At 39.4% G+C, this 26,250-nt stretch overlaps 1 protein-coding gene across 7 annotated transcripts in view; it reads left to right on the forward strand.

The window, feature by feature from the left end:
• Nucleotides 1-9,957: 9,957 nt before the first annotated feature.
• Nucleotides 9,958-26,250, forward strand: part of Grm3 (glutamate metabotropic receptor 3) — a 245,305-nt gene continuing 229,012 nt past the window's right edge. For 2 of the 7 annotated variants that reach the window (XM_087655886.1, XM_087655888.1), the window contains exons 1-2: nucleotides 9,958-10,068; nucleotides 10,553-10,689. The gene's annotated coding sequence lies outside the window, so the exon portion shown is untranslated. The other 5 variants (XM_087655887.1, XM_087655883.1, XM_087655885.1 and 2 more) reach the window with 5 other exon arrangements.

The following is a 26,250-nucleotide window of genomic DNA, read 5'->3' on the forward strand; positions in this document are numbered from 1 at the left end:
CACAGAATAACAGAGCACTTTATGTGAAGTGTTTTTGTTGATTTAGCAAAGGAATTTGGAATGTCTCCTGTCCTGAAATATTTGGTCAATCCTAACATACACACATAGTAAATATCATCATATTTGTCTAACACATACATAATCATATTGCCAAAATTTACGGTTTAAACTTTATCTGTCCTGGACCACCCTTATGCTATTCTAATCAAGAAGTTGGTTGGCAGTGTATCTGCCACTCATCCATTCAATGGGAGTTTTCTAACATTGCTGCTGTACAGTTCATTGCTCTACTGATTGGATCATGAGAAGGGAAGAAAATTGTAAACATTAATTAAATATTTAATGCTATCTACTATCAACATTTGTCACTTTCCTGTCTCTCGTTCGTTATACTCACGGGTTTACAATCCCATTGGTTTTCAAGGCAGCTGGATTTCACAGTAATGAGTATTCCTTAAAGTTAAAATTTTCCTTGGAGAGGCATCTGTTACCTGGGTACACCTTATATGGGATGAGTTTATTTGATGACACTTTTACATGCCAACACTACTAAATATAAAGGTTTGTGAACAAGATATACTTATAAGGATTATAAGGGGAACACTGGTTCGTCTGTAAGGAGCAGCTAAAAGTAAAATACACGTTAGAACAGAGTAGTCTGTAATGAGGTTGAGTACATCCTAAAATCACTATTCAGTGACCAGGAAAAGTAAATGGCAGAGTAGGATACTGAGATGCATGTTGGGGAGAAATCATGTCACAGGACTGAAGTTCTGCTTGCACTGTGTATTTCCTACGTAATCTTAAACTAGCAAATTGCATTTGTAATTTTAAAATTATGATTTTTTAAAATTCAAAGTAATAAGGTAAATCTAGAAGAAACACATCTTTTAAATCTAAAAGTTGCTGTTCAGATAAATATATTTACAATGTATGCAGAGGGAATACTGGGAAAGACTTCATAGACACTACATATTTGCTCCAGCTATTTCTGCAACTGAAGAAATAATGGGAAAAATAACCGGTTTTCTCCAGTTATCTAATAAAGTCATTAAAAAAATGATAAGGCCATCGAATGTTTTGCCTCGCCTGATGCTTTACTGTCCATGCAAGTGGCAGAGATAGCAGGATGTTCCTAGAATGAAGCTTTTCTTAGCTATGTTCCAATGTTCACTTCTGGGGAGACTGATGACAGGTTTGCCAAGGGTCATGGCTGGAATTGTCTGCCACAGGATCTAGGTAGGAAAGAGTTTGAGGTGCCATGGGCTGGCTGGCCTCTGTGTGAGCCACTGCGTGATCTCGCTCAGCATTCTTAGATATCTGTGTGGTCATTGAACACTGGAGGAGGAAATTCATGGACAAATTAAATAACTGTAGAAAGGGACTCACTTTTCTCCCTATCCTTGCAAATGGAAGGCAGAAAGGCACAGTGTCACTGTCGCACAGCCTTCTAATTTTTCTAACAAAGAGGAGCACAGGTAAACAGCAACGTTTGCGATCATAATAATGTTTTAAGAAAACTAAAGAATCAGCAAAAGAAAGATCTTCAACGACCACATAATTGGAATAAACATTTCTCTCCAGAACTTCAGAGTAAGCCTTCATTTTTGGTGTGAGACAAGTGGGTTTTAGCAGCCTGGATGTTAATTCTGGTGAAGTAACAGAGTTGTCACAGGTTACCACTAATTTGGCACTGCATCTAACTGAAGTGTCATGCCCTGGGTCACTGACTCCCCTACCAAGCTGAACCAGAGAACGGAAGCAGTCACCTAATTAATTTTTTTCAATTGCTAACATAATTCAGACCAAATATGTTTTGCCTGAGAAAAACACTTCCCTGAAATGTTAAATTCATTTTACAAAATTCTGGCTTAGAAATGATAGCAACCCTAATGTTCCTCATTTACATTCATGTCCTATTTCCACCCATGAGCTTTACTAAGAAGCCCTTGCCCTGAAAGAGGAATAAAAGCTGTTTGTTATTAAGGACTTTTAATGTTTTTCCTGATGATAAATTTTTTGCAAAAAAAAGAAACCTATAAATTTCCCAGATAATAAAACAACATTCATCAATTAACAAGAAATATATATATATATACACATATGTACACATATATACACATATATACACATATATACATATATATATATAAACATAGGTAGACTTCAATGATGTTAGAAGGTAGAAATTCAGGTATTTTGTTTCCTTTTACAAATAAAAAAAGAGTATTTCCAAAGCACTTAAAAAAATCAGAATGCTATAAATCATACGTAAGATGACCCGAAACACCATCAATGCGTTTATCTGAAACTTTCTCCCACGGCCTAAAGTCTGTGGTTAACTAATTCCTAGAAGCAAAGTCTTCCGTTGATAGAGCAGTCTCTGGCTGCATGCTCCACAGTCACAAGAACACAATTAGGACACTTATCTGTCATGCTCACCCAGGATATAGCACACTGACTGGCACAGACGATGTCTCAGGAGCTACCACTGAATAAATCCCCAAAATCAAAACTTACAAGAGCATCTCGTGCTTCAGATATCAAAACATTAATTAAAGCCCAGAAAACTCTCTCCAGTATATTAAAGATATAAGAAGAGAGAAGTGTTGGGATTATTTCCCCAGTCAGACATTACTGGCTAGCTAGCCCCAAACCAATCTCATTTACCTTCTATTTTAAGGCTTTACACTAAGGAAGCTAGTAAGCTAATTACGGTATATCCAACCTAATTTGCATTCGGGGGCAAGTGGCCAGTGAGACAAACATTTCGGCCATGTTGTATGGTTATGAGAAAAATTACGCATTCGCGGTAAATGGGCAAATATAACTCATCCTGCTTATTACTGCTCTCTGATGTGATAGCTGGAGCTAGAGCAGCAATTTTGCAACATGATGGAAAAGACAGTGATGCTGACCAAGACACTGAGCCATTGAAGCAACCTCAAATGCTGCCTATTTCCATAATCATCACATATTAAACTCCAGAGGAATCCTCTTTTATCCAGTTGTCACCAGGGTGGTTATGTGTGATTAGCAGCCAGAGAGCGTGTTTAGCTTGCAGACTTAACTTCTTCTTTCATGTGTGTTTTTAAAGCTTAATTTTGACCTGTCGTGGTCCTGGAGTAGTGGACTCTTTGTCAAGGTCACTTGTGCTCCCTCACATTTCATCTTGAGAAATGCATAGTTTCCACATCTACCACATAGCAATACCTCGTAAAGAATTTCATATGTTAGATTGTTTTAGCAGATTGTCGAAACTTCTGCTCACTGTCACTATAAAACATCTTCAGAGTTTAAATCTCCCACCCTGTTTTCTTTGGATTAGAGATGGTTGGCACCGAGTGGTCTACCATCATTTCCAAAGAGTGGTACTGGATTGTGTGGATAAGAACAAACTATCAAACTTTGTTTTGACATGAAAAGCCAATTAGTAATGACAGGCAGAATACTGTTATTTCCAGGTGTGAAAAACAGATCGGGATTGTCAAGAAAAAGTGAACCAACATAAGACCAACATAAATAACATCGGCATTTTATATCTAAAATACACAGCGAAGATCTACACCAAATATCTAAAATAAACATCTAGATTGTCAAACAAACTTAGCTGGCATGCTTTTCTGTCCTACACTTTCCTGATGCACTTGCTGTCACCTTTTATTTAAACTGAAGGCACAGGCCTTTATTAATATCATTAATCATATATACACTATTTTTATGAATTAACTCCCTCAAACAAGGCCTGGGGCAGAAGGTTTTAACTCATTTACAATGCCTAGAAGTTTTTCCAGATCCTATTGCTTCACTCTCACAATTAAACAATCATGTACATAAGCTTAAAAATAAAAAAATAGTTTGCAGAATATGAAAGCCTGTATCTGAGACAAAAGCCCTAAAAAGGTCTTTTCCCCCTTTGTCAGATGTCTGCTAAGATGTGCACCATGACATGTAGTTTCATAGCACCCAAGACAAGAAAATGGCTCCAATACTCCCACCCCTAGTGAGGTTTATAGTCTGATGAAATGTATTAATACATTTAAACTCTTTCCATACATTCTCCTCCTCAGAAGTTCATGCTTTGTTTAGACTCTACTTGCTCAGCCATATTACATAAGACAAGGTGCTTTTTTAATTTTTGGAAGTTTACTCATTAATTCATTATCTATCCCTGTTTAGTTTTCCCTCCTTACCATAACCCCCCCCACACACACACACATGTATGTACATATACATATATACATATGTATGTATACAAATCAAAACTTATAAATATATTTCCATAAGTAAGAGAGAATTACAAGAAAATACTGTAGCCATAACTCCTCCACAGGATGCACCCAGTTTGTATGTGAATGACAAGGTTTTCAATTACTCATGATTAGTAGTACAAAGAAATGGATTAGTTTTATTAGTATTTATTGTGCTGATGATCAAAAATAAAAATGTGAAAATAGGTCCGTGTGTAAAGCACTAGCTGAGCATATCTTAGGAATTTGGTTGGAATGCTGGCAAGCCCATAACTCATCACTCATGCACAGGGTTCCACAGAACAAACTGGCTAGCCATACTAGCTGAATTGTCAAGCTAACAGTTCAAGTAGACAAAGATCAGAGGAAACACTCAATGTCAGCTTCTTATATTCACATGCCTACAAATATATGTCCACATATATTTAAATACACATGGAAGAAACAGTACACACACACACACACACACACACACACAAGTAATATAATAAAGTTTCAAATAAGACATTCTTAACACAAAATATTTTAATATTTAAACATTTAAGTTTGTAACCTACTACATTTTAGTTGCTACTGTACAGTGTTTAAGACAAAAAGTAATTAAAAAAAGCATATTAAATACACAAGGATAGTTTTCCTTCCTTGTGAGAATTAGGGGAACAAATGAAAAGTAATTTGCTTGGTAGACAGCTTCCATGAGAATCTAAGTTTAAACACAGATAAAGCTAGCACGGTATTCAAAATGAGTAATCTCAGTATGGTGTTCCTAAAGCAGGAGACAAGAGAATCCCAAAAGCTTTGGACCAGCTAGCCCAAAATAGGAAGACAGGAAGCAGCAGAAAACAGGAAAGTGTTTCAAACAAGGTGAAAGGCTCATCAACACTCATAGTTGTCCTTTGAACCTACACACACACACACACACACACACACACACACACACACACACACACAAATTGACAATCAGTTGTGTGACTATAAGTCTGAAAAGTGGGTCTAATAAAGCCCCACAAAAACACCTTTCTTCTTTCCCATCACTAGGTCTCTGTATCTTACCAATGATGCTTGTTCTTATCTCCTTGAATATATTGCAAAGATAGCACTTTGACCTTCAGAGTGTTCCAGATAAAATCCCCTTCCTTCTTCTTATTATGTGGGGGACTGGCTGAGATTTAGATGGGATAACAACTAAAGCAAAGTAAGACCCAGCACCAATACCTGTGAGAGTTAAAGCCTTTCTGCTCCATCAGTTCCAAAAGACAGCACTAGGAAGCCTGCAGTAAGGTCCAACAGGCTCTTCTTTGTGTCCATCCAATTTTCGGATGCTCCCTCCCTCAATCAATAGCCAGAACTTTTGATGCCCATGAGATGAAGAGGTCTGAAGTACAAAATGTGAAGGGCCAAGAAAAGTCCTTTTTGTCCAGAACTGATCTAGCATTGCTGCTCCATGAGCTCAGTAGGTGTCCATGACTGAGTTTCCTGATGCCAATTATGAATACTTTGAAGATTCTGCAGCACTGGGAATCCCTCACTGCAGAACTTGACCTGATTCTGGTGAACCATTCATGAATGGACACTTACTACCCTACCCACTTCACTGGAAGGCAACTCCTACAGCCCTTCATATGAATTTTTAAAAGACTAGTGAAGTACAAACAGGAGGCCTCCCAGCAGGCTGAGGTAGGCTCACAAAAGAAGCTGAGCCTCAGAAAACAACCTTCTCAGTCCTCAGACTGGCACCTTTATGCAGGGAACAACCTGGAAGGCTTTATTACTATTGCCCTGTTCTATGAACAGACAGTCTACTGGGACGCACAGACGTCTTACCATGGTCTTCTGGGAGGACTAGGAAAAAGCATCTCCAACATACAGTACTCAGGAAATCCATCACATAGCACACGTCTTCTCCTCCTTCAGCTCACTGAGAAATGAAGCTAAATGCATCATTTTACATTCCTCTGTAGTAAAAGAAAAAGCAGTCTACTGTACCCCTAATTCTAGAGAAACGTAGCAAATGATTTTCTGTATAATAGAACCTACTATTGAATGCTGGACTTATAAGTGTAGAACACCCCTAAAAACTCTCAACTACCATTTCCTACCTTTCCCCGTTTCTAGGTTTTTACTCTTTTTCTAGGTTTTTACTCTTTACCTGATTAAAGATGTTGCCTTCAGAGTAAGACACCTGACAAATTCTCACTTGGGAATATGGAATCTTGACACCCCTTTGCTTTATAGTTGTGTTCAAAACAATGATTAGAATATTTTCATTTTTGTATTGTGTTATGATAATTAAACTTAAAATTCATAGATGATACAATGAGTAGGGACACTTTGAAAAGCAGTGAAAAATAAATAAGGATTGTCTATGAGTAAGTACAGGATCTTTTTGTGTAGATAGATAGATAGATAGATAGATAGATAGATAGATAGATAGATAATAATGATGATGATGATGATGATGATAATGATGATAGATGATAGGAAGATAGATAATAAAAAGTGATAGAAGATAGATGATAGATAAATAATTGATAATAATAGATAATAATGATAGATAGGTGATAGATAATGATGATAAATAGATTGTGACTGGCAGATTAATGGATAGATAGATAGATAGATAGATAGATAGATAGATAGAGATGGTATATATAATGATAGATTATATATAGATTGTAATTGGTAGATAGATAAATAAATGATAGTATAATGATAGATAAATAGATTGTGACTGAAAATAGATGATAGACAGGTGATAGATGACAGATAGATGGTAGAAAATAATGATAGATAATGATAAATTGTGATTGGTAGATAAATAAATGATAGAAAGATAGAAGATAGAGATAGAGATGATAGATATAGATAGTGTGAATGAATAAATACACACATACACACACACACACACACACACATATTCACAGAACTGTTCTTTCAGTATTATCTTGTGTAAAAAGAGTTTTACAAAGAAAGTTAAGGGTCACAGAGCAGATGAAACAAGTGAATGAAGGCTGAGGCAAGTGGTCAGCAGGATCAGGTCACCATTTGACAAACCAAACCTGATCATTCTGAGAAGCATTGTGAGAATGAGAAATACAACCAGACAACAAACACAAGCTAGAATTGTGCAGTATAAACTGGATACCTTATCACCACACATGATCAAAACTATACATCCCTGACTGACCATCGAAATCACAAAAAAATTGGTTGAGTCAATGGAGATTTGGCATGAGGAATGCTAGTGACAGTAAGTAAGGGACAAGAGGGAAGTCTGTAATAAAAAATCATAGGTCACCCACTTTGGGTATTACTGGTAAAGATGGCATACTTCATGTACCATAGTTAAATCAAATATATACAGGAAGACAGCCTGTCAAGAGTCATAGGAAGAAATGATTAAACATAATTAATCATCCAAAGAAATGCTCATAAATTAGTAAAACTTAAACAAGTTAGTAAAGACTATAACTTAGAAAGAATGGCTTACATGCTAAACATACGTGTTTGACTTGAAAAAAGGATTTAATAAAAATGAAAGTGCTACAGCAGTGGTACTTAAGAGTGGATGATAATTGATTTAAAATAGAGCCCAGTAGAATACTTGAGGAGAATGGGGGAAATAAAGAATGTACTTCTTAATCGCCATGTCATCTAGGCAGGAGTTACTGTTTAGCTCTATCCCCTGGGGGTTTTAACTCTCAAAATGTACACACTCACAAATAAACACAAAAGCAGAGCCATATTGTAGCCGGCCAGCTTTTTAAATTGTTAAAGAACCATTAAATTTCAAGACTAATTCATTTTCAATTAAGTGTTCTTATTTATGCTCAACAATCCTAATGTCATTGGTTAACGGCAAACCAGAGACTAATAGTCATAATTAATATTTATAGACTATTTGAGGAGCCAGCTTTGACATAATTCTGAGATAGGAGCAATTTTTCCTGGTTTATAGATTGTAGAACCCAGATACAGTATTTTTTAAGCACAGTGTTAGAAGCACACCATTTAGGAAAGATGAAAAAGAATTGAAATCAAATAATGTGTATCAAATAACATCAGCATCACCTTCATTTCTCTTTTCTTTCTGAGTTTTCCATGATGGGAAAGTAAAGAAATGTCCCACAAGACCAAAATTGATACCAGATTGCTAGTTTGCTCGCTATGTCAACCTCTGCTCACTGTAAGCCCCAATGTGGTATACAGCCTACAGAGTGCAAGTCAGCCCAGACATCAGCACTTTCTTTCTGCAAGCACAACGGACTTTTCTTTTTTTAATGAGATGAAAGCATGGGATCTCCTCTACTCTTAATTTCAACTGAATATGATAGTGTCTGACAAATGCATGGTGATAACTTCTGAAACATTCTTAAAGGGCCAGTATGGTTTTCTAACAATATGCAAATCTTTATTTTCTCTACTGTTCATGTCTTTGTTCCTTGATGGTTTTGAGTCTATTGAGCAGAAATGGTTAAAACTTGTCTCATAAAATTCTAATAGGTTTGTGGGTGAATAGCACATGCTAACTAATTGTACAGAAACACAAAGAGGAAGTTACTTTTCTTTCTGGCAATTCTACTGCACTTCAGAAATAAAGGGTGTTAGAATGTGTATTTCAACATTTCACTATACCCCACCTTTTTGGTTTTTAAAATACCCAAGATTTTAGGTCTGGTGGCATGCACAATGTGCTATATAAGCACGTGTCTCTTTTAAATATCAGCTTCCTTTCAAAAGCACCAGTGGCAAAGTATTTTTGTAGTTTAAATTTTCTGGCTGGACTATGAAAGAAAATAGTTGCTAAACAACTTAGAGTAAAACATTAAAGGATAATGTAGCATTTAAAGCATCGTTTCATTGAGTCTGGCTTCATATAACTCAGACCTTGGTTAATATAAAGTTACTACACCAGGATGGAAAAATTAATGAAATTTCAGTTTTGAAATTGAGCACCACGCATTTCTAATCACAGAATGGAAAGCTGGGATTTTTCCTTTAGGATGCTATCTCTAGCTCTCAGTCTATTGAAGCTATTTCTGTGTGGTTTTTTTTTCTCCTTTGTGCCTACGTCACCGATTTAAGGTATTTATTTATTTAATTTTAAAAAGAAAGAAAAGGTTCTGTGAAGACCCTCTTAACGAAGAAGTAGGACTAGAGAAAGATTAACGTGGGACTGGAAAAGGGTAGCTCCAAGGGGCCAGTGTGCTTGCACCGGAGGGTAAGAAAGAAGAGATTATCTAAGCACTTCCTTAGAATCTTTTTCTGCCTAAGAAATTTGGGAGAATGCGAAAAAGCAGCAGCCCAGCATTCTTGAAGGGGCGTGGCTTCTCTCAAGGGGCTATCCAATCGAATTCCTTCAGAGGGAGCTATCCTGAGAAGATTGATGAGCGTTGCTAGGAAACAGGAGCGTCTCCCTCCCTGCTGACCCAGAGATTGTGCTGCACAAGCCTCCCCAGGGGTTCGCAATGTGCAGTTGAACCGCGTGTGGGGCAAAGCTGCGTATCGGCCTCCGGGGTTCACTCGCTCACACTGCTCCCTCTTTCGACGTCTCCTCCAAGTGTGGTCAGCCTTTTGATCGCAGGGACCACAGGAGAGTTCTTACTAGGAATGACTGTCGGTCCCTGCCCACCCGCGTGCCTGAGCCCTAGCAGAGCTTCAAAGTTGGAGCCACCTCCCACTCTACCTCCCCACGCCCCTTCACGCCACTGCTCCGAAATTCACCGACCTTTGCATGCATTGCCTAAGGGCTGCAAACCTTAGGGCAGAGAAGCTCGCAACCCCGCCAGGCTTTCCGTATTGTAACCTTCGGGTTTAGGTACAGTAGCTCACTGAAGACTCTGCAGATACACCCCTATAAACAGAGGGAAGAAGGGGGAAGGGAACGGAGGAGAGAGGAAAGGAGAAAGAGAATGAGGAGGAGAGGATGTCAGAAGGTCCGTGCCTCTCCGCCTGAGTACCAATTAGATGCGACTGTTTCAGCCTGGCCAAGGTGAAGGAAAGTTGCTTCTGAGCCCAGGAAGTGGGTTTGGCTGCAAAGAGGAGGAGGGCGACTGGGCTCTAAAGCTCCCCTCCCTTCTGCTGAAGACCACTGGGTCCCCTTCTTCCCAACCTCCTCTTGCTCTTCTCCTCTAGCCCTCCCTTTTCCCACTCCTCCTTGACTCGGAGGCCTGGATGCTGGGCCACCGGGCAGTGGTCCAGCGCGCAGCCGGGCGGGGGCGGGGGCAGGGGGCACTGTGACAGGAAGCTTCGCGCACAAGTTGGCCATTTCAGGGGCAAAATAACTTCTCCCTTGGATTTAGAAAGGACAAAGGCAGCAAGCTCCCTCTTTTGTGTCGGATGAAGAGGACCAACCATGAGCCAGAGCCTGGGTGCAGGCTCACCGCTGCCGCTACCACCGCGGTCAGCTTCAGTTCCTGCCAGGAGTTGACGGTGCGAGGTAAGCAGCCCAGAAGGGGACCTGCCCCTCTGGAGGGTGCCCAGCGAAGGCGCAGGAGCTCGGGAGTCGCGTGGGGCCGGCAAAGCGAGGAAAGTTGAGGTAGAGCACGGACCAGTCCCTACATAATCTGCCGGGGGTGGAAAACGTGGGTCACAGGAGCAATGTGGGTGTGCGTGAAAGAGTGAGTTTGTGTGTGCGCGCGCTACTGTCCCTTCAGGAAGGGGCCAATTTCAGAGCATAGATCTGCAGCCAGGGAGCGAAAGGTAGAGGGACTAATTAGAGAGACAGGTCTCGTTCGCCAACCGCCTCCATCCAGCTTTGCGCTTGGGGGTTTTATAAGGCTTTGTGCACAGGAACCCTGCGATGTGTGGCTCACACACTGGTAGCTCCAAGTGGGTGTGGAGGTTGCCAGGCGAGGTGGGTAGTGGTCAGTAGGACCCCCCGGTGCTGCCAGGATAAGCTCTGCAGCCAGGGGCAGACAGAGGTTCACCCACCAGCAAGCGTGCTTGGAAATCATCCCTAACCCGCTGCCCTTTGCTCTTTTTGACTTGAGCCAAAAAAGAAATTCAAGAACCAGACTCAAAGCATATCTACCCATTGATCCTGTTCTATTTTCTTATCTGGCAGTGAGATAACTCGGAGAGGGCGGGAGATCCGTGGTCCAAAAATAGACTAGGTAATATATCCAATAAGCTGATTCTTTCGGAATTTCACTTGGATTTCCTTCAAGTTCCTCTGTGAGGTAACAAATGTCTAAGGGTCTCTTAAAGGTGTAATGCATTCAGAGAGCTGGTTTAAGGGAGTGAACACATGCTTTCAAAATATCTTAAGAGTGCTGCCAATTCTGAAGGCAAAACTCCACCTTTCTCAAAATGTATGGTCACTGATTCCACTTAATTTACTTATAGAATAGTTCTACTCGTGTTTGAACAGTAATAGGTGTGTTATAGATACACCGGATGTGTAAATGACCGATGTAATCACACAGTAGTACAAAGCAAGTTAAGATTTCTTAGAGAGTTTTAATGTTAAGCACCTCAGCAGTTGGTTGCTTAAATTTCTTTGTGTTCCTGGTCCCTGGGAGTGCTTGTTTAGCAACTTGGGGGGCGGGGAGGGAGGTAGCATCCCTTTGGAAATATCCATTTACCTGTCTTCGTATCTAAATTGGCTTTGGCTTATCTGATCACAGTTTGAGGTTACCACTTGAACTCTGTTGTGTACATAAATATATTGAGTATCAGCATTAATCAAAATATCGAGATTCCCATTCCCCAGATTCCTGTGGATAACATCTTACCAAAGATTAGCTGTTAGTATCCTGTACTATTATTTGCCCTCCACCCCCCAAAATCAGCCCAATATAATTTGACAATCTGAAAGTCAAAGTGCAACAAACCTTAATAAATTAATTTTCACTTTGTAATAGCAATGGCTTGCCGTTATAAGGATTTCTCACACCTGTAGGTTTAAGCTGTCCACACCTTTGGGTTCTGGTTCCCCACACGGGTATTTTGAATGGACGTGCCTTGGATTCTCTTGATTTACATGCTAAATGATACTTTTGGTGCTCATGATTAAAAAAAAAAAGAAAAAAGAAAGCACAAGAAGTTTTGAAACGTATTCTAGCATACATGAAACAAAGAAAACTATATTTGCATTCATGGGACTAAAACAATATAAGAAGAACACTTTGTATTATTAAATCCAACCCCACTCACACTTCAAAATACTGAAAACATCTACTTCTGTGCACTATATCTTTTCCATAAAATGTGAAACTTAATACATTAAAAAAAATCTCAGTGCACAAAGGAAAGATCTACGTCTCTATTTAAAGTGCACAGTGTTTCTCAGCTATATGTCATCAGTAGATAAAGAAAGTATGTTTGCATGATGGCTGTATTTTCAAAGTGACAGTATACATATGGGGAGAAGTATGAATCTTATTACTTATTTCAAGATTGCCTAACATCAGTAGCACTTCTGTTATTTTATGTCATTGAAATTAAACTTGGTAAGTTGAACAAATGCAAAGATAGCACGAACATGGTCTTTTTTATACGTTATCATTAATATCTCTGTTGAATGAAAGATCCAGTCCACCCAAAGGTCATCTGTTTCTCTTCTCTACCTCATGACAGGTGATCAATCAGAAACACAGTCTTGGATTATCCAATTTTGCAAAATTCATAGCAATAATAACTTACAACTTTCTCAGGAATACTCTCATCTTCTTTGAGCTCAAAAGTCATTTTCAAATTAATGATCCCTATTTCTTGTCCATTCTTGTAAGCATAAGTCACAAAATGAGCCATGATTCTTTGTGGGTTTTGCTAGTACCTATCAAGGTGTGTCCTATCAGCTTGAGACTGAAGTGTTTCGATTTGTTTTCTGTATTCAACGTTATCTCAAGAACCCACTCAAAAAAGGAAAAAAAATCATCTCCTTTGATAAAAAGAGGAGGAAACTTCTACAGAATGGATTAGGCCAGAGCTGCAGGGCAACTCGTCTTCTCCAGAGCCAATTCCTAAAGAGAGCCGCTGTTCACACACAGTTGTCTCTCTCTGCTGTTTTATGCTGAGTTGATTGCCCATTCTTTTGAGACTGTGCTAAATGTATCTAATTCTACATTAGACAAATTTGCTGAAATTGCTTTCAAGAAGCAGAGTAAAATGAGAGAAGATTATTTACCCAGCCTAAGCACAGAAAATGAGTACAATCATAGTAGCGGAGACCACACAAACCATTAGTCATCCTCCTCCTGCCATCTCTGGTGTTGCCTGGGTCCTTGCACCATTACTGTATCTTGGAGTGCTTTAGTACAGTGTATTTTTTGACAGGTCATGTGATAACTTCTTCCAGAGCTTTTGAAACACTATTTCGTAGTGCAATGCTTCTCTCTATTAAGAAGTTTGGATATTCAGCTTGATCCTTTCATGACTCTAATTTATCTTATTGCTAACTCCTTATCATTTATTCCTCTGGGCTAGTCCATTCTCTTGTACAATTTAAGATCATCATCCAACATTTATACAGGACATGTAAAATACAAGATAACATAAGAAAACACTTGGGTGCCAATTCCGTAGCCACATCTCGTCTCGATATTATACATGTTTTAGGACACTTATGTGTTTGTGTGTGACTATATGGCCTAATAATTTGTCTGGTTAATATAAGATGGGACATTGTCTTCCCTGACACTAGTGGCCTATGTAAATACCCAGATGATCCTTTCTATGTAATGTTCTGGGTGGTTGAACATTTGTGAGATATTTTCATTGCAAATTTGTTGTCAATAGAGCCCTGTCACCACCCACACTACAAGGGAGTCTTGTGACATGCTGGTCTGATGCTCCAGTGAACCCCAGAAGCTGTTGTCATGTAAATCCCACTGCTGAAATGAGAGTGATTCCCTTAATTAATAGAATGTGCTAAGAATGTTAAAGTGTAAGGAAGTTAGCTGTGTGTGAACTACAGAGCTGTAGTTCTGTGAGAATTTTCAGGGGCCACTTCACACCAACTAAAAAACCTGGAATTAAGAGCATGTTGTTCAGTGTTCTGTATCATGAAAAGTAAGCTCCCATCATGCAGATACCAACATAAAATATATTTAGGCTTATATGGAAGAGACATATGTGAAGGTTACTTTAAAAATAAAAAACCCTGAAATAACCACAAGGGGGAAAAACAGGATTTTATTCTGCTCACTTAAAATCTGGCTGCAAGACATCCATGTGTAGGCTTCTTTAAGATTCTTTAGCAAATATCTTGGTAACCTCGATCTCCCACTCAATTGTTTCTCCCTGTGCTAGGCACTGAAATGCAGGCTTTTACTAACAGTTGAGGAGCAAATGACAAGGAACTACCTTCCAAGGTACACTTGGCAAATCTAGAAGCTATCAAAAGCCATAAGATGCTTGGCTGTCTTTATATCTTGTTGGGCATTAGACTATACACAGAAACATCTGTGCAGACTTAGGAAACTTAGGGGAGACAGACCAATACAAAACTAGCTCTATTTTTATGGGAATTGAGTTGGGCTGCATAGAGCAAACAAATGTTAAGTCAGTCTTCTCCCATCTGAAATCCTAAAGTGTTTTTATAGTGCCATTCATCACACAGTGCTGAGTACCCTCAGAATGATTTTCCTTAGAAACAAAGGGAAAATCGATTTTCTCAGTACAGGAAAAGTAGGCCATTAATATATTTGCGATTTCACCGTGGAACCAGAGAGGCACTCTAAGAAGTGATGCTCTACATAGATTCTATCTTCCTATCAAATCAGCAGTCCTGCTACCGAACTGGAAAAGTACACACTGCACTTTAAAAAGACAGACAGATCCACTTAGAAAATGTTCATATATCATCTATACAAAGTCTACAGCCAGATGTCATGTTTCAGAACAAAGCCACCTATGTAGATGATGGTTGCACAGAAAGCATAAGAGCTCCTCAGGTTTAGCTTCCTGTCAGAATGTACTTTTATTATCATTGCTCTTTCTACCAAAAGTCACTTCTACCAAAAGTACCATAGACATTCACCAAACACATAGCAATTTTCAAAATCTAGATGAATGGTTTTCAAAAACTTACAGCCAATACATACAACGTAGGAATTCTAAGAGCATTACAATCGCTAGACCAGTGATGAGTTTTACAGTGTGTGGAGTCATTCTCACTGAACTCTTTTCAGTAAAAGAATACAACCAGAAAAGTCAGCTCTTAGCAAAACAACCCATGGGAAGGTATTTACTAGCGCTTCTTATGAACAAAATAAGATTTGGGGTATATAGTGAGGACACAAAGTGACAAAATACATAGAAAAACATTGCAAGCATATGTAAACTTGATACGGCTCAAAAATTTAAATTTGAAATTCTTCATTAGAACAGAATATGGAGCTAAGAGAAATTTTTTTAGTCCATAAAATCACTTTCCATTTAAGCACAAAGAACCGAGTTCCCAGTACTTACTTAGCAACCAGACATGACAGCATGAGCGTATAATCCCAAGCTGAGAAGGTAGAGCTGGGAGGATCCTGTACACTTTCTGACCAGGCAGTGTTGGCAAATAAGTATTCAGTGATAATCTGCTCAAAAAAAAAGCCTGAAAAATTTTAAGGAAGGCCAGACAGAGATGTCATGCCTTTGCACATGAATGAGTATGTGTACACACACACACACACACACACACACACACACAAACACACATACAAAGAAATTTACACCAGTACATACATGTGCACACATACTAACAAACCCACATGGATGCAAGCACACAGAACAAAATAAAATAAAAGGAGCTATTGAAAGGAATATCAGCCAAATTAAAAACTGGACTCCTTTATTTAATATGTTCATTTGGATATAAGACAAGCAAATGCACAGACATTCTCTGTCTCTGTCTCTGTCTCTCTGTCTCTCTTTATATATCTCTATCTTTCTCTCTCACCACACACACACACACAAAGCATACACACACACACACACATACAAGCACACATACACACACACACACACATGCTCTATAGAAATACTGTGCTAGATTCTGTAGAAAGACAAAACTACTGATATGTCCTAATAGTAGATCATTACTGACCAGTTATCCTGTGGCAATAATTCTACTATAACATGTTACAAGAATTCAGTGAGTCAAGGACACACCTGTGAGCCTTTTTAACAGAAGAAATGGTGATCCAATCACTTGCTCCAGAGCAGGTACCAAACAAAAATAAAAACTTGATTTTAACTCTCTGAAGAATTGGATTGGAATTTTGATGGGGTTTGAATCTGTAGATCACTTTTGGTAAAATGGCCATTTTTACTATGTTAATATATATGTATATATATATGTATATATATATATATTAATGCTGCCAATCCATGAGCATGGGAGATCTTCCCATCTTCTGAGATCTTCTTCAATTTCTTTCTTCAGAGGCTTGAAATTCTTACCATGCTATCTTTCACTTGCTTGGTTTAAGTCCCACCAAGGTCTTTTATATTATTTGGGACTATTATGAAGGGTGTCATTTCCCTAACTTCTTTCTCAGCTTGTTTCTCTTTTGTATAGAGGGAGGCTACTGATTTATTTGAGTTAATTTTATACCCAGCCACTTTGTTGAAGTTGTTTATCAGGCTTAGTAGTTCTCTGGTGGAACTTTTGGGATCACTTAAATATACAATCATATCATCTGCAAATAGTGATATTTTGACTTCTTCCTTTCCAATCTGTATCCCTTTGATTTCCTTTTGTTGTCTGATTGCTCTGGCTAGGACTTTGAGAACTATATTGAATAAGTAGGGAGAGAGTGGGCAGCCTTGTCTAGTCCCTGATTTTAGTGGGATTGCTTCAAGTTTCTCTCCATTTAGTTTAATATTAGCTACTGGTTTGCTGTATATGGCTTTTACTATGTTTAGGTATGGGCCTTGAATTCCTATTCTTTCCAGGACTTTTATCATGAAGGGGTGTTGAATTTTGTCAAATGCTTTCTCAGCATCTAGTGAAATGATCATGTGGTTTTTATCTTTCAGTTTGTTTATATAGTGGATTACATTGATGGTTTTCTGTATATTAAACCATCCCTGCATCCCTGGAATGAAGCCTACTTGATCATGATGGATGATTGTTTTGATGTGCTCTTGGATTCGGTTTGCAAGAATTTTATTGAGTATTTTTGCATTGATATTCATAAGGGAAATTGGTCTGAAGTTCTCTTTCTTTGTTGGGTCTTTGTGTGGTTTAGATATAAGAGTAATTGTGGCTTCGTAGAAGGAATTCGGTAGTGCTCCATCTGTTTCAATTTTGTGGAATAGTTTGGATAGTATTGGTATGAGGTGTTCTATGAAGGTCTGATAGAATTCTGCACTGAACCGATCTGGACCTGGGCTCCTTTTGGTTGGGAGGCTTTTAATGACTGCTTCTATTTCTTTCAGAGTTATGGGGTTGTTTAAATGGTTTCTTTAGTCATAAGGGAAATGCAAATCAAAACAACCCTGAAATTCCACCTCACACCAGTCGGAATGGCTAAGATCAAAAACTCCATCAAAAACTCCAGCGACAGCAGATGCTGGTGAGGATTTGGAGAAAGAGGAGCACTCCTCCATTGTTGGTGGGATTGCAGACTGGTACAAACATTCTGAAAATCAGTCTGGAGGTTCCTCAGAAAATTTGACATTGAACTACCTGTGGACCTAGCTATATCTCTCTTGGGCATATACCCAAAAGATGCCCCAACATATAACAAAGACACATGCTCCACTATGTTCATAGCAGTCTTATTTATAATAGCCAGAAGCTGGAAAGAACCCAGATGCCCTTCAACAGAGGAATGGATACAGAAAATGTGGTACATCTACACAATGGAATATTACTCAGCTATCAAAAACAATGACTTTATGAAATTCATAGGCAAATGGAGGGAACTGGAAAATATCATCCTGAGTGAGGTAACCCAATCACAGAAAAACACACATGGTATGCACTCATTGATAAGTGGCTATTAGCCCAAATGCTCGAATTACCCTAGATGCCTAGAACACATGAAATTCAAGACAGATGATCAAAATGCGAATGCTTCACTCCTTCTTTAAAAGGAGAACAAGAATACCCTTGGGAGGGAATAGGGAGGCAAAGATTAAAACAGAGGCAGAAGGAACACCCATTCAGAGCCTGCCCTACATGTGGCCCATACATATACAGCCACCAAACTAGGTAAGATGGATGAAGCAAAGAAGTGCAGGCTGACAGGAACGGGATGTAGCTCTCTCCTGAGAGACACAGCCAGAATACAGCAAATACATAGGCAAATGCCAGCAACAAATCACTTAACTGAGAACGGGACCCCCGTTGAAGGAATCAGAGAAAGGACTGGAAGAGCTTGAAGGGGCTCGAGACCCCATATGAGCAACAATGCCAACCAACCAGAGCTTCAAGGGACTAAGCCACTACCCAAAGACTATACGTGGACTGACCCTGGGCTCCAACTGCTTAGGTAGCAATGAATAGCCTAGTAAGGGCACTAGTGGAAGGGGAAGCCCTTGGTCCTGCCAAGACTGAAGCCCCAGGGAAGGGGATTGTTGGGGGGAGGGTGGTAATAGGGGGAGGATGGGGAGGGGAACACCCATATAGAAGGGGAGAGGGAAGGGTTAGGGGGATTTTGACCTGGAAACTGGGAAAGGGAATAACAATCGAAATGTAAATAAGAAATACCCAATTTTATAAAAATGAAGAAAAAAAAGAAAAAAGAAAAAAAACGTTTAAAAAATATTTCCTGGACATTTGAAAAAAAAAAAAAAACTTGTTTCTAACCCCAATGTAAACTTTGTCAATTATAACATAAAATATATTGTCACCCAGTTTAATGTTTCTTTGCCATGTTTTCTTTCACTCAACAAATTTTTGAGATTCAAATGAAGGGGAGTGTTTCCTAAAGGCAGAAAACAAAGACCAATGAGTGGGACCCAGAAAAGGTCCTACAGGACAAGACATCATCTACTCCAAACAAAACTCTTCCTAAAAACAAGTAAATATAGTGAAATAAGTAATCTGAAACATTATTTATAATTAAATATGTCTAAAGAAAATCAGAGAAGTAAAACTATGTAGAAAGATGATAGATTTGGTAACAACCTGCGGAATAAATACTGGCTCTGAAAATGTTAAAGAAATAAATTCCCTGCAGCTGATCTCAAGAAGTATCACAATCTCTCAAAAAGTAAATACAATCAGAAGAATTCAGTCTCTGAAGAAACAGCCTTTTTGCTTGGTAAGGCTAAAATGTCCCTGTGTCTCTTCTCTTCCAACCTCATTATTCCCCCCTAAGTAAACAACCTGGAAAAGGTGTTCTGTAGAATACTAAAACTTTGAAATGCCTCCGTCCAGCTGGAATAATAACTTCATCTTTCTGTAGTCTCAGTAATTTTATGCACTGGGGCATTTGTCTGTAAATGTATCCAGCAGACTGCAACTAAAAAAGCACAGAGATTCTCAGTTTATAACCCACTAAGAGTAAGAGAAATACTGTGGCCTGCTCAGTCTGTAAGACCACCATCTAGGAGCTCCTATCTCATCGCCTTTGACCTGGCTGCTTTCTCACAAACAAGTTGTCTTACTTGCATAAACTTATACCCTGCTGTCACAGGGCTGAAGACCTGAAGTATGAGTCTTCTTCAGAGGCCTTCCTCCGAATGTGAATCGTGTTACAATATTTTTGTAGGCTTGAAAGAAAAGAATGGAAACCCCAGATCGGTCCCTCCATCTGGCAGAAGCCATTTCCTTCAATTGTTAATAATACATAGCAGATAGATCATTAGCAATATTTCCTATTTTACTTAGCAGTTTCAATACACCATGTGTTAGTGACTACAACATAGAAGAAACTGCTTTCAAAAAATATGCCAAAATTCATGCCAGTTTGAGAGATGGCAGTGCAGGGTCAGAAACAGTTGGAATTTGTGTCTGCCTCAAGGAGAAAATGAGATCTGAGGAATATAATTAACTGTTTCTATTTTCAAACATTTTATTTTTTTTCCCTCTGAAAAAGCAGAAACCCTCCATTTGCTGATTCCTTAGTCCAGATGATTTCTGTCTAGCTAAATAAGAGTGATGGACACCACACCTCACTTCAACACTGATAAGAAGCCACAATGGGAGACAGACACATTTACCTAATGACCAAGGCCTGTCCTTTGGAGAAATATTTAAAGCCCTACTTTTGTAAACTATCTCTTCTGACATCTGCCTTGGTTCATGAAACCGTTCAAAATTGAAGCAAAAAAAGTCTCATTCGAAAAATACAAACACATACATCTCTAAAGCTAGTGAGTGTACATCGTCTCCAAAGGAACCACAGGGATTGTTTTTCAGAACACTGCCTTCACCCTGTTCGCTAGGAGTGTCTGAGCGCTACGGCATTTGTCTTCATTGCCGTTCTGCAGAAAGTAAGGCCTTCTGTGGATCTGGCTTCATAAATGCTCAGAATTGGCTAATTTAGGATGAGGTAGACCTTCCCTTGAACAAATGAAGCTTTCGGAGAAGAAGACTGAGTGATATACAGCACTCTCCCTCCCCACGTTTCTTCTAAGATCCTAACTTATAACTTCGCTGTGTGGTGTGGAAAAGAAACCGGTGGCACCTGGGCTGGAAGAAGTTGGAATGTTTAAGGAGGAGGAGAGAGAATGCCAGCCTCAGCTTCTGTCTGTTACATTGAAAATTGCCTCTGCCACATACAACACTTAGCCAAAAAAATAGCCCCACAAAAGCCAACATCCGAATCTCTTCACAATGAAGACAATGGGGCAGACACATCCCAGACTAATGAGGAAAACTACAGGTGGAACTTAGGGTAAAGAATCTACATATTGACTAAGCTTCAGATTATTCATGAGAAAAATGCAAGTTTGGGAACCATTCCTCAATTACACTGTACAGGAGACTATAACAAAATACTATAGTGGCAAACAATTCTGGACAGTAAGGTATCCAAGGCCAAGGTACCAGCAAACTTAGTGTATAACTTCTCAATTGAAGGCATTTTGCTGCATCCACCCATGTGTCAGTGGAAGAGAGAACTCCATTGCCTGTACTTATTACGACACTCGTTCTGTCAACAAGAACCCTGGTATAAGTACAGACTCCATCTAAGTCTATCTCCCAAGGACTTCATCTGTAGATACTAACAAATCGAGGGTTAAGTTTTTAGCATATGAATTTTGGAAATACTCAAGTAATCAGTACAAATCGATTTAGCATGGAATCATGGTCCTACAGAGAACATTCTGTGAACTGCTTGTACCAAATTATTTACCACATCCTTGTAGTATAATTGGATTAACCAGTTGTCTGAACTCTATGAGGTGAATATTTATTAATTAACCTCAACTAATAAAGCAGTTTCTATGAGTTATAGGAGCAGGCTGACTTTCTAGAAATCTAATTTCATTGCAAAGGCATTTATTCTGTCACCTGTACTAAATTCCTATAAAAAATAAATAAGCACTTACAAAGTATGAATGTTTACAACCTTCAGATTAGAAAACCTCTCCCTCTGTTTGCTCTGCAAATTTTACTATAATATTGCTATTTTGTAAAGCTACTGACACTTTAAATTTATTAGTTAGCAAAACTATCATTTGTGTTTTTTTTTGAAGATAAGAAACCGCATTTGTTGATATCCTTTTTTTACACTGAAGTTGTTTTGATGGCTGTATTTTTTTTTTTGTTTGTTTCTTTTTTTTCGGAGCTGGAGACCGAACCCAGGGCCTTGCGCTTCCTAGGCAAGCGCTCTGCCACTGAGCCAAATCCCCAACCCCTTGATGGCTGTATTTTTATAACCTAAAGGGCATAGGAAAGAATTGTTCTGTCCCAATTCTCCATTCCCCTCCAGATCTGCAGGGCAACAGGAGTGAGAACTCCATTTGGCAACTTATATTTTCCACGCAGCTTCCACTGTGTTCAAGTGAATGGTTGCTTAGCTGAGGTTGGCAGACCTCACAAAGATAGCTTCCTAAGCAGCGCTCAGAACCACATGGGAAAAACACTGAGGAGAGAATGGTGGATGGGCAGTAGAGGGTGCAGGGGCCTCAGACTGAGTCACCAGGTTCTTCTCCCAGGGAGCCTTCTCAAACTTTGCCTTCGCTCAAATTCATAAAGGAGCAAGAGCAAAGCCCAGACCCCCATGCTTTCAGACATTTTTTAAGTCCAAGAATCTCAGACATCACAGTGTTTACCTGTTAAAAGTCAAACTGCAGCTCCTGCAGAGCCTGCCTTTCTGTTGGTTACAGAGCCACTTGGTAATTCTACAGGAGTTTCCCTATACATCAGGCTATATGTATCCAAAGCCAAAAGCTATCACCGCCCCAAACCATTTCTTTTCCTCATAGTTCCAGATTCCAACAAGGCCACACCTCCCTGTGAGCCTATGGGGGCCATTTTCATTCAGACCAACTCACTTAGTGATACAGAATTCTTGCCTCGCCTGTGTGAGGCCTCAGGTTCAATCCTCTGAAGCACAATCCCGTAGGAGAATCTTGATACATAGCAGGCTGTCCCATTCAATCCCTAGATTTTCAAAGAACTAGATGGAAACTCATCATTTAAAAATAACTTTCTAGTCATCTTCCTCAATTCCAACATCTGCTTTCTCCATTCACCCAAGATATCACTTGTACATCACTGTAGTCATTTTAAATGTTTTCTTCCTTTCTATAAACCTATAGTTAAATCTAATTTCACAATCATCTAAGTCTATGATGTTTTCATCTGTGTTATCAAAGTTTTGTCTAAAACATCTATGCAGACTTATGCCTGAATAGTAACTTATGTTTTGGCAGGCATAGAATATAGGTAGAATAATAAGCAAGTTTATCTTTATTTTACTCCTCATTTAAGATTTATTCAGTAAAATATGCTTGTGCAATAAGATAATGAGAAACCGTAGTTACTAAACAATCTTTATTTAAAAGAAAATAGTACACTTGAACCAATATGATGATTGAAACTTTGAACACTCCAGGTATATTTTCTTCACGACAGCAGAAGCTGTCATGTTTTGCATTAACATCTGGAAAAGAAAGCTTGTGTGTTCCCAGGGGTTCTGATCAATGTTTCTTTGTTGCTGTTACTGACTCTGATTCTGACTTCTGCAAAGTTGAAATGGAAGGTAGTATGGGGAGAAGTTCTTACCTGGCAGTTTTCACAAATCCTGTGACCCTAGAAGTTTAAGATCAAGTCTCAGGGTATGTGTGATCACACATGCGTGATGCAAACTCCTTCCCGCTGCTGCAGGTTCAGTCCCTGGGTCTCCTGGTCTCTGTATCTGAGTCTCCCAGTACCTTTCTCTTTTGCCTGAGCAGAGCACCTCAGTTTTTTCTCCTTCAGCGGTCCGGGTCACATGGTTCCCTCTCTTGGTGCCCTATTATTAATACATAACTTGTGGACTGAGTTCCTTTCAATTGTGTTCAGTCTACAGGAAATACATACTGAGTATCAGGAAAACTCTTTTGTTTTTTCATTTGCCTGGAGCTCTTTTTTTTTCTTCCATCTTTATTAAATTGAGTATTTCTAATTTACATTTCGATTGTTATTCCCTTTCCCGGTTTCCGGGCCAACATCCCCCTAACCCCTCCCCTTCCCCATCTCTACCGGTGTTCCCCTCCCCATCCTCCCCCCATTACCGCCCTCCCCCCAACAATCCCGTTCACTGGGGGGTTCAGTCTTGGCAGGACCCAGGGCTTCCCCTTCCACTGGTGCTCTTACTAGGATATTCATTGCTACCTATGAGGTCAGAGCCCAGGGTCAGTCCATGTATAGTCTTTAGGTAGTGGCTTAGTCCCTGGAAGCTCTGGTTGCTTGGCATTGTTGTACATATGGGGTCTCGAGCCCCTTCAAGCTCTTCCAGTTCTTTCTCTGATTCCTTCAATGGGGGTCCTGTTCTCAGTTCAGTGGTTTGCTGCTGACATTCGCCTCTGTATTTGCAGTATTCTGGCTGTGTCTCTCAGGAGAGATCTCTTAAGCTTGAGAACCTAGTCCAGGTAGCAATGTCTCTATTCCAGATGATCCTCTGCCACCACAGCTATGTAGCTGCTGCTTCTTATCTCCTCTGCCTTGCCCAGACTGGAAACAGCACTAGTCACTGTTCCAGTGTCTGTGTTCTTTCATCCTCAGACGTATTTCCTAATGCTACCCTCTTTAGTACACAATGTTACAGTACATTTACCTCCTTAGATATTTACCGTTTTCTACTTTGCTTGTTGGCCATAAGTGTTTAGTTTTACAAAAACGCACCATTATAATTCTTAGTATTAACACATGCGTAACATACAGATCACGGGGTTCACTGTGATAGCCTCGCATTTCCATTCATTATGCAATGAGGGTATGCATCCATTTTCCTTCTTCACAGGAATCCCCACCCTCTACTCTGCCCTAAAAGTGCTTTTTAATTTCTTTAAGAAAACAATAAATGTGGGCTAGATAGATGAGCTGCTGGCTAAGATCACTTGTTGCTTTTACAGAGGACCAGAATTTGGTTTCCAGCACCCACATGGTGGCTTATGATCGTCCACATAACTCTGGTTCCAGGTGACCTTTGCCCTCTTCTGTCCTCTCAGAGGTCAAAAGTGACTAGGCACACATATACATAAAAGCAAGAAGACACTCCATACATATAAAATTTACAAAAAAAATCTTTAAAAATGTAATACAAAATTACAAGTGTTTACAAGTTCTATAGACATCTTACATGGAGATTCCTCTGTCAAGGCTTATACAAAACAGAAACTTCAGATGGATTTATCTTCCTGATCAGAATGGTCTACGAGAAGGCAGGTCTATCTTATATCCTTTCTATAAGTAAATCCATAATAACAAATGGAACATGCAGCAGTATTTAATAAGTATTTCATGAGTGAATAAATTCTATTTTTAATTTTTAAATTTAATCAGTATGCACATTGCATGTTAAAATATTAATGCATGCTCTGCCCTTCATACGCTGTACTTTAAAAATAAGAATTGTTACATTTTTAATTTCAATCCACAGATTATACTGTTTTCCTAAAGGCATTTTGAATCTCAAACAAAATAACTTCATATGAATATTTTAAGATGTCATGAAAGAGTGACATCAATCCACTGAAGTAAGTCTTTAAGCGTCTGCTGCTTTCAAGGCATTAGATGATATATTGAGATCAGAGAGGAGAATACATCAGTACGTCCAAAGAATATAAAATCTCACAAGAGAGGAGCAACATATGCAAATGTAACTGCAATAATAGGAAAGTATAGGCTCTAAGCTATGCGGGCATAAGGCTCGCGATACTTCTTTTCAACATCATGGAAATTTTACTTGTGTAGACCAGACCCTAAAAGCATGTTCAGATCTTAAAGAAGGAACCACTCTGAGCCTATGGAAAGGCGACCAAAGCCTGGGATTTCCTTGTATGATTTGTTCCTGCTAAGGGATAGAGCGCGTGAAAGGTCAGAGTAGACGGTAAAACTCTCACGGAAAATGGAACAGTGGGTGCGATTTCTTCTGTAGGCGGAGAGAATCCTTTAAAATCACTCGAGCATCGAAGTCTGAAAGCAAGTTATGAAGACAAATATGAGGAAATAAAGGTTTGGGAAGCAGGGAGATGAGCTGGCAGGTTATGGCAACACTCCAGGTGAGAGGTAATGATGGCCCAAACTAGGACAGTGGCAATGGGAATAGGAAGTATGAAATGAATCTTAATAGACACAGAGATGAATAGTGCCTCGTAGGTAGGAATTAGCTGTTGGGCGAGGAAACACCAGCCAAAACAATTAAGCTAATCATGTTCCTTCCCAACAAGAGAAAGGTGCATGCTGTATCAAGTCCCTTGCTTAATAAAGAAACGGGGAGGGTGTTTTTAAAAGACCATCCTTCAGGAACTATGTCAAAGAAAGCCCCGTGTGAGGTGAAGGCCAAGAGCAGCCGCGCACAAGCGTAATGTCAGCGCTTAAACTCAGACGTAGGATTGTGAAGTTGGAGCTAGCCTGAGCTACACGGGAGACCCTGTCTCACAAAGCAGGACAGAC

This window comes from Rattus norvegicus, chromosome 4 (assembly GCF_021556685.1).
Source record: "Rattus norvegicus strain SHRSP/BbbUtx chromosome 4, alternate assembly SHRSP_T2T, whole genome shotgun sequence".
Lineage (NCBI taxonomy): Eukaryota > Metazoa > Chordata > Mammalia > Rodentia > Muridae > Rattus > Rattus norvegicus.